This window comes from Triticum dicoccoides, chromosome 5A (assembly GCF_002162155.2).
Source record: "Triticum dicoccoides isolate Atlit2015 ecotype Zavitan chromosome 5A, WEW_v2.0, whole genome shotgun sequence".
Lineage (NCBI taxonomy): Eukaryota > Viridiplantae > Streptophyta > Magnoliopsida > Poales > Poaceae > Triticum > Triticum dicoccoides.
Genome location: NC_041388.1, coordinates 672,358,291 through 672,365,935, shown reverse-complemented (window position 1 = coordinate 672,365,935; position 7,645 = coordinate 672,358,291). Strand labels below are relative to the sequence as shown.

General features: G+C 43.4%; 1 long non-coding RNA gene across 11 annotated transcripts; it reads left to right on the top strand.

Annotated features, from left to right (window-relative positions):
* The first annotated feature begins 820 nt into the window (after window positions 1–820).
* Window positions 821–7,059, top strand: LOC119304011. Of its 11 annotated transcripts, none has more exons than XR_005148058.1 (10): window positions 822–1,174; window positions 1,525–1,865; window positions 2,090–2,156; window positions 2,238–2,320; window positions 2,792–3,148; window positions 3,816–3,892; window positions 4,316–4,391; window positions 5,022–5,156; window positions 5,546–5,681; window positions 6,221–7,059. It is a non-coding gene; the product is annotated as an uncharacterized LOC119304011 (long non-coding RNA). The 11 variants fall into 11 exon arrangements; XR_005148059.1 differs by having other exon boundaries at window positions 823–1,174; window positions 2,792–2,848; XR_005148056.1 differs by lacking the exon at window positions 4,316–4,391 and having other exon boundaries at window positions 824–1,174; window positions 2,792–2,848; window positions 3,081–3,148.
* The last annotated feature ends 586 nt before the right edge of the window (window positions 7,060–7,645 follow it).

Here is a 7,645-nt window from a genome sequence, read left to right as displayed (position 1 = left end):
AAGTTTATCAATTTTGAAAAAGGTTCACGAGTTTCAAAAAATAGTTCATGGATTTCGAAACACGAGTTCATCCATTTGAAGAAACCAAAAACGAATTTGGAAAAAAGAAAGAAGAAAAGGATAGAGAAAAAAAAGGGACAAAGAGGAAGGAAGAAATCATCTAATTTGGAATAATTTTATCATTTTTGAAAAAAAAAATCATCGATTTTGAGAAAAAGTTCATAAAAATGGAAAAGTTCATTAAATTTGAAAAATAAGTTCATCGATTTTGAAAAAGGTTTACGAGTTTCAAAAAATAGTTCATGGATTTCGGAACACGAGTTCATCCATTTGAAGAAACCAAAAAACTAATTTGGAAAAAAAAAGGAAGAAGAAAAGGATAGAAAAAAAAAGGACAAAGATGAAGGAAGAAATGGATATAAATGTGCATCTTGTCACAGCTAGTGAGGTGGTCGGATTGGTTACCCCTGCGGCCCTGATAACCTGCGGTGCGAGGTTCGAATCCTAGCTCGCGAGTAGTTTTTGCAGTTTTCTATGGAATTTCGAAAACAGGAAAAAAAATGAAATATGGGCCGGCCCGCGAGTAGCTGCTGCAGGCGCCGGTTAGCAAAAACAGTATAAACCGGCGCCTGCAGCGCCAAATAGGAATTGCCGTTTTCAGGTGGTTGCATGATGCTGCGCCTCTAGTCCCTGGGGCGGATCTGGGCCCCAGGCCCGGGGCGTGGCTTTTTCTTTAGTTATTACTACCTAGGCATATTTTTTGAATGGGCCCGGGGCGTGGCCCAACACACAGGCAGGGCCCAGGCAGCCTCATCTTGCCGGCGTAGCAGCCCGAGCCAGACGACCAGACGACCAGACCTAGCCACGCGACGTGAGTTCCAGACCTCCAGGGAGCCGAGGCAGCCGCCGCCACCGGCCGGTGACTCCCCTCCAGTCCCCTGCTCGGCTGCTCCCCTCCCCTGACTTCGGCGCTCCCATCCAGTCCCCTGCAGGCTGCAGCCCTGCTCGCCTGCTCGGCTGCGCTCCTCGCCTGGCTCGCCTGCTCTGCTTCTCCAGCCGGGCGCGGGGCGCCGCCGCGCCGGCTCTGCTCCTGCCCTGCTCCACCCTCCAGTCCTGCCGGCCTCTCCCGCCTCCCGGTCTCCCCCGGGCAACTGCTGCCCCGACTGCAGCCGAGGTAATTTCAAGTTTTCTTCAAACAGCAAGTTCATCTACAATAAATCCTAATACTGATGGTCTGATGCTAATGAATGGATATGGTACTGGATAGTCGTAATGGTTGCTGCTGTTGTGTGGATGTGCTAATGTGTCGATGCTAATCAGTCCTGATGCTAATGAATCATGAATGGTTGCTGCTGCTGTGTGGATGTGCTACTGCAGTACAATTTTTGATATGCTAATGTGTAGATGTGCTACTGCAGTACTGCTAATGGTTGCTGCTGCTGTCAAAAAATCAATTACATTTTAATTGAATTTGAAAGTGAATGCTGTTGCTGCTGTTGATATCAATTTCATTTCATTTTGTAGAATTAAAAGATGAAGATATTTTATTCATCGGTGGCCGCAATGGAAGTGTCTAAATTTTTGGTGCAATTGAGCCATATTTGAGATATTCTTTTGAGGTAGCTATAGCCTGATGGACGTTAAGTTTTTCTCTCGCGACGAATTTTTTTTTTTGGGCCCGGGGCTTGCTCCAATCCTGGCTCCGCCACTGGTCCCAGCTATGTCCGACCTTTCTCATTCCCTTCACTCTCATCAGCTCCTCCTCTCGGTTTGATTAGCCTCCCCATCTGTCCACACTGCCAGTCCCTGGTTTCTACAGGTTTGTGAGACTTCAAGGTTTACAAGCTAGTGTGGCTTTAGTTGAGGTGAGCGCCTACACCCGTGGATCTGATCACACTATTTTTTTTTGTCTTAGATTTTGTCTGATGTGCATCTCCTATTTCTCTTTTGGCTTCTTCTTGCCTTTGCTACATCTTTGGAATTTTGTTTGGGTATTTTGGTTGGATGCTGAGCATTTGTTCCTTGGATTTTAGCTGTCCACTTTCTTTATCTTCCCCTTCTTTAATTTTTTCGCTTCCTTCCTCACCAGTGAGTGGAGACAGGTCAGGAATCACCTCCCTATTCAGCTAGGCTACACCATCTTGAGATTCAACCTGGTATGCTCCTGTTGTGTACATTCCATGGCTAATGTTTTGGAGGGAAATTTTACCAATTCACTTCCTTTGTCATGTTCCTAGAACCATGTTCCTTGAAAAGACAAGAGTAAACGGGAAAACTTACTTTGGGTTCATATGATGCAGACCAAGAATAAACGGTGCAGGTATACTCAAATCAATGTCTTTTATCTAATTGGCTGGATAACTACTTTTTAGATCTCTGCTGATTACCACAATAACACAATTTTCTTATTCATGCTTTGCTGTTAATATTTTTTTCACTGCCTGAAAAATTAACTTCTGTTAGTTGCATGTCAAGTAACAAAGCTAACAGTACCTATTTGTTGCTTCATCGACATGGATTAGTTTTACATTATTTACTAAGTTGAAAGCAGTTAATATCTCCTTGAGGCCACTCCAAGATGATCCTTGTTTCCTATGCAAGCAGCTAATTGTTGTAACATGATTACATTTGTTGAATGGCGTAGCTGTACTTTTGGATGGAGTCTTCATAGCTTAGTGGCAGTGTTTCAGCATGTCTTTTTCTTGTATCATGTTGGTGCCTTTGGAAACTAATAATTACTTTTTCTATGAATTTAACGACATGTCTACTTTTGTTGATCTGATATATTCAGATTTGGCTAGCAGCAAAAGATGAATGAATATAGTGATGGAAAGCCAAATTTAAAGTGGTAATTTCCTTTCACTTCTTATCCAGTCATTTGCTATAATAATTGATAAGTGTTCCTTTCAGTGTTTTGAACTAATTATGGTTCCAGAAATAGGTCGTATGTATGTTGCAAATGAAATGGTACAGAGCTTCATCTAATTTATTGGTGTGAATTGTTCTCATCATGTACCTGCCCTTTTAGTTAGCGGGAAACATTGTGATGCTCAGATCTTATGTGCCTATTTTGAGAGCAGAAAAATACGGAAAATCAGCATCTGAAGCTAAATAAAATGCACGCACTATCCTCTTCTTCTGTGTAATGGTGAGCTACACTTTGATCTTGTCTCCACTGCTCTCAGTTGGGTTCTACCACACATTACTAAAACTTTTTTTTGAACCGTAAATGACCGTAGGAGACTTTTCCTACAGTCTTTGTATTAAAAGAGTTAGTAAAGTCTTGTCAACCGAGTTACATTGGGGGGGAGGGGGGCTGAGTACTTACATTGTGTGGAGTGGTGCGGCAGGGTTAAATGAGTGTGATCCTAGATAGGGGGCCACCCATTACTAAAGCTTACACATCATTTTCATTTAGATTTGGTTATTATTGGCATTAGATTGTGCACACTGAATGTGAGAACAGGGTCAGGTACTACCACGACGTACATTCTACTGTGTCCAGTCCTCAATGCTTAATGTCCATCTCTTTGTAGCTTTGCAAAGTTTCGGTGTATCATTGTCGTTTTACTGATGGTCAATGCATATGGGGAACAAAGTGAGGCTCTATAGGAAGAAGCTCACAAATTTGAGGCGTCTCTACAAGGAAGCCACACATCCGTTATTACATTTGCCACATGAGCAAGACCTTTGCCACTCAAAGAATCCTATACATATCACCTGCAATTATATATACAATTCTTCTTAGTGTTGTTACCTTTGATTTTGCAGTATTTGTCCTGATTGATACTGTATGATTATGTGTTGTTTTGCAGGTACTGATCTTGGTGTCGATTCCTACATGAGCCATCAGACACAACTTCGGTTGGTCATAGGTTTCTTGGCTCTTTAGGTATGTGTGCTAGCACTTCATTAAGGGTTTAGATGACCATGCACAGGGTACATCTTCTCCTTTCTCCCCATGTACTTAATTAGCTTGTGCAATGAATGCTGAATTTGGACAATAGTGATTTATTTGTGCAGTCCATGCTTAAAAATTGAAAAACGAAAAGATGACATGATGGGTTTCAACAGTGATAGTGGTTGTTTAACTCTCCTTTGTTGAACTGCACTATTTTGTCTACTAAATTATGGTCAATATTCGCTTCAACGCCGGTTGTATTCACCTCAATGCGGGTTAAAATGAAGTAAATATTGTTCTGTATTTCTGTGCTCCCGTTGTATTCACTTCAACGCCGGTTGCAATTTTCTACGAAAATGACTTCTGAGACTTGTATTAAATGTTTTTAACATCTGGTGGACCTTTTTGATTTAGAGGATTTGGGCCAGGGATTCAAGAACTAATGGTTTTCATCCACACGTGTTTTATTACGATGCTATCAAAAGCAGGGGTGCATTTCCTTATGTTCACTTCCCTTTCTATCTTATGAATAAATTTGAAACATTCTTCTGTTTTGCACTGTAGTTTAATTTAGGAGTCAGGATTGCCAACTCATTAAGCATCTATGAAGTTACAATCAAATGTGTACATAGTTAGATATCTTTGCCCATTTTTTAACCTTGAATGACAGTTGAGAGAAGCTCCCACTGCCTTATAAAATAAAATCTTGCTTTACATAATTACATTGGTTGGTTGTTGAGGGAACTCCCAACCAGAGGGGTAGTTGCAAAGGAAAACTAGAAAAGAAACTAGGGCCTAGGCGGGGGCAAGTGGATAGGGTGACTCAGAGAGAGTCCACAAACGAGGTAATGAAGGGTACTAGCCATTGTGCAAAACTTGATGGATGGCCCATATATTGCTTGTTTAACAGATGAAATTCAAGAATTTATGGCATGCATAATATTTGATTATAATGATCTGTACATATACATTATGCATATGCTAACTGCAGTAGCGACAAAGAGTGGCTGGTGAGTGTGAAACAGAGCGCTTTGCACGCGCCAGCACGATCATGTGCATGCCAGATCAATTTTGAAGCCTGGCTGATGAATGGCTAGCTTATATGGTTCTGTTCTTGTAGGCTGAGGTTTTCTTTCTTGGGCAACTGAGGCAGAAGAACCTGGTAAATTGGTTGAGCAGTGCTATGAGGATGAACACAGGATGCTGGTGTACAAGTTCATGAGCATTGGGAGCCCTAAGACACACCTCTTCAAAAGTGAGTTTTTTACTGCTTTCTGTTGTCAATTGATCATTACAGGTATTAGTACGTCTGGTGGTTCTTGAGACCAACAAGATAAAAAATGTTAATTTGGAAATCCGAGCACGTATGAGTGTCATCTCATCCATTGTCAATGAGATGTTCTTTTCCTGTGAACTTTCTTTTCTGTAAGTCAAGAGGATAGTTGAGTTCTCTCCCTTCCAAAGGGTCAACACTTTCTATTTTTAAAATTATATGAATGTAGATATTGGATATTTAGTAAAATGGGATACTAGATATTTTGGATTGCAGAATTAATTATCCGACTAGCTTCTTGGTACATGCAAGTTACAACTCTTCCTCAATGTGGAGGAGGAAACTGACCTAAAAGATCATATTTCCTTCAGGTATAAATTGCTCCCTTCCGTGGATGACAAGGATAAAAATCGACAAGGATGAAGATTGCTATTGGCGCGGCTAAGGGACTTTCTTGATGCTATCTCGCCAGTGATCTACAAGGCCTACAACGTCTTGCTCGACTCGGTAAGCCACACGTAACTTCAGACTTTCCAATAAGAAAAGAAAAGAGTTTTAAATTGTCCTCATTTTGGAACAGTACTAATGGTTACTGAAAAATGGGGTCGAACAGTACTTCACCTTTTATGCTGAAATTACGAGAAAAGTGTCCCACAAATGAAAACTAATTTGATCTTGAATCTTAATTTTAAATCTGTACCTTTTGACCAGTTGAACCATCCAAGATGCCATGTTTCTGAATTTAGCTAGCCCAGTGCACTAAGTGTAGCTCTGACCTGACTGGAACTCTGAATATTCTTGGATGAATGCCATACCTGAGAAATCCTATATTATACTAGCCTCACCATCCAACTTATCGAGATACATTTTGCCGTCATGGTCACATAATTGTCCATTTAGATATGAAGCTTCACATGTACTCTGTCTACCTATATTAGAGAATGAATCCACTTTCTGAACAAGAGTGCTTTGAAGCATTTACTCTTGCAGCTATCTACAAGCCATGAACAAGTATCTAACTTATTTACATCTTCTTTCCTCCGCAGCGCGGGCTATAACGTCAGTCTGAGCCTCCACGAGCTCGATGCCCTCAGGGACCAGCACTCTACACGCTTGCCGATGCAGTGGTCGTTTAGGTTGACTCGACGACTAGGTAGCAGCAGGAGCGGATGTGAAAAAGCGGTGGTCATCGAGGTCAACTTGACCTGCTAAGGGCCCGTTCGGATCGTCTCCAGCTTCTAGCTTCGTCATCTCCGCGCATGGAGCAGGCCCGAACGCCGCAACTCCTAGAAGCTGGCTTCGTGGAGCAGCGTTGCCTCGCAGTGCAAAAACAAGAAGCAGCTCGAACCCGGCTCCCAAAAATCGGAGGAGACGGAGTTGGGCATTATTACCCGATATGCCACCGCCAAGTGACCTCCGAGCAATGTACCGGTTCACTTGATCTGTTCTTTCTCTCCCCGATACGTCCTCTCGCAGCGCCCTTGCATAACTGGGCCATCAACAGCTTGCCCTGGTACCAGCTGAAAGGGCCCAATCGACCTTTCTGGGTTGGCAGCTCATGCTGACCAAGCTGGAGCTGCCTCGCGCGGCCGAACGATCGCTAGCTCCTCGCGGAAGCTAGCTGCGTTGGCTCCCGTAAGAAGCTGGCCTAAACAGAAGCCAGCGAGCTTCCGAACACGCCCTTAGTGTGCATTTGCTTTTGAAGCACTTCTCTTCTTCGTAATCAGTCAATTAGGCTACAAAACTGCTACTTCTCTGTTCATATACGCTTATCAATATGTATGATGCTCTCACCTAATGTATTTTGTGAATGTGCATTGCCAGTATTGCATTTCTACTGCTGTATTTTATTTTCCCAATCAGTAAGATGGTACTGTTACTACTATTGGATTGCTTTACTCTCCAGAGTTGAGCAAGTTTTATAAGTTTAGCAAATAGTTGCGTGCACAGATGCTATCCACGAAAAAAAAATTGAAAAGGGCAACGCCCAGGATACAAGCACGTTGTCAACTACAATACAATAGCTAGGTTGGTACGCACAGGCATTATAATCCCCTTGTTAGAGTCTGAAGCAAAATGAAGCTCTCCCGTTCGTTTGGATTCTGGACCGTCCGATTGTCTTCCTGAGCTTGTCATGGCCGTCGGATCTCCGGGTGGACCAATACTGGCTGTCCGATCGAGCCGGCACTCGATCCTCGCCGTTCGATCTCGTCTGGCACTCAAGTTTGTGCCACCGCCTGTAATTCCCGTGCCCCCCGAGGGCATTCTCGTCTTTTCACCCGTAGTCGTATAAAAGAATTTGCGCCCGTGGTGAAACCCTAGCTGCCCCTCTCCTTTCCCACTCAGCCCTCACCCCGACTCCCCTCTGTCTTCCTCCCGCCCCTCTCGCCGCCACGCTGCTTCCTCTCCTCCCGTGGCCGTCGAGAACCCTAGCCGTCACTCCCCGCGGGCCATCCTCCCCTCCCGCCACC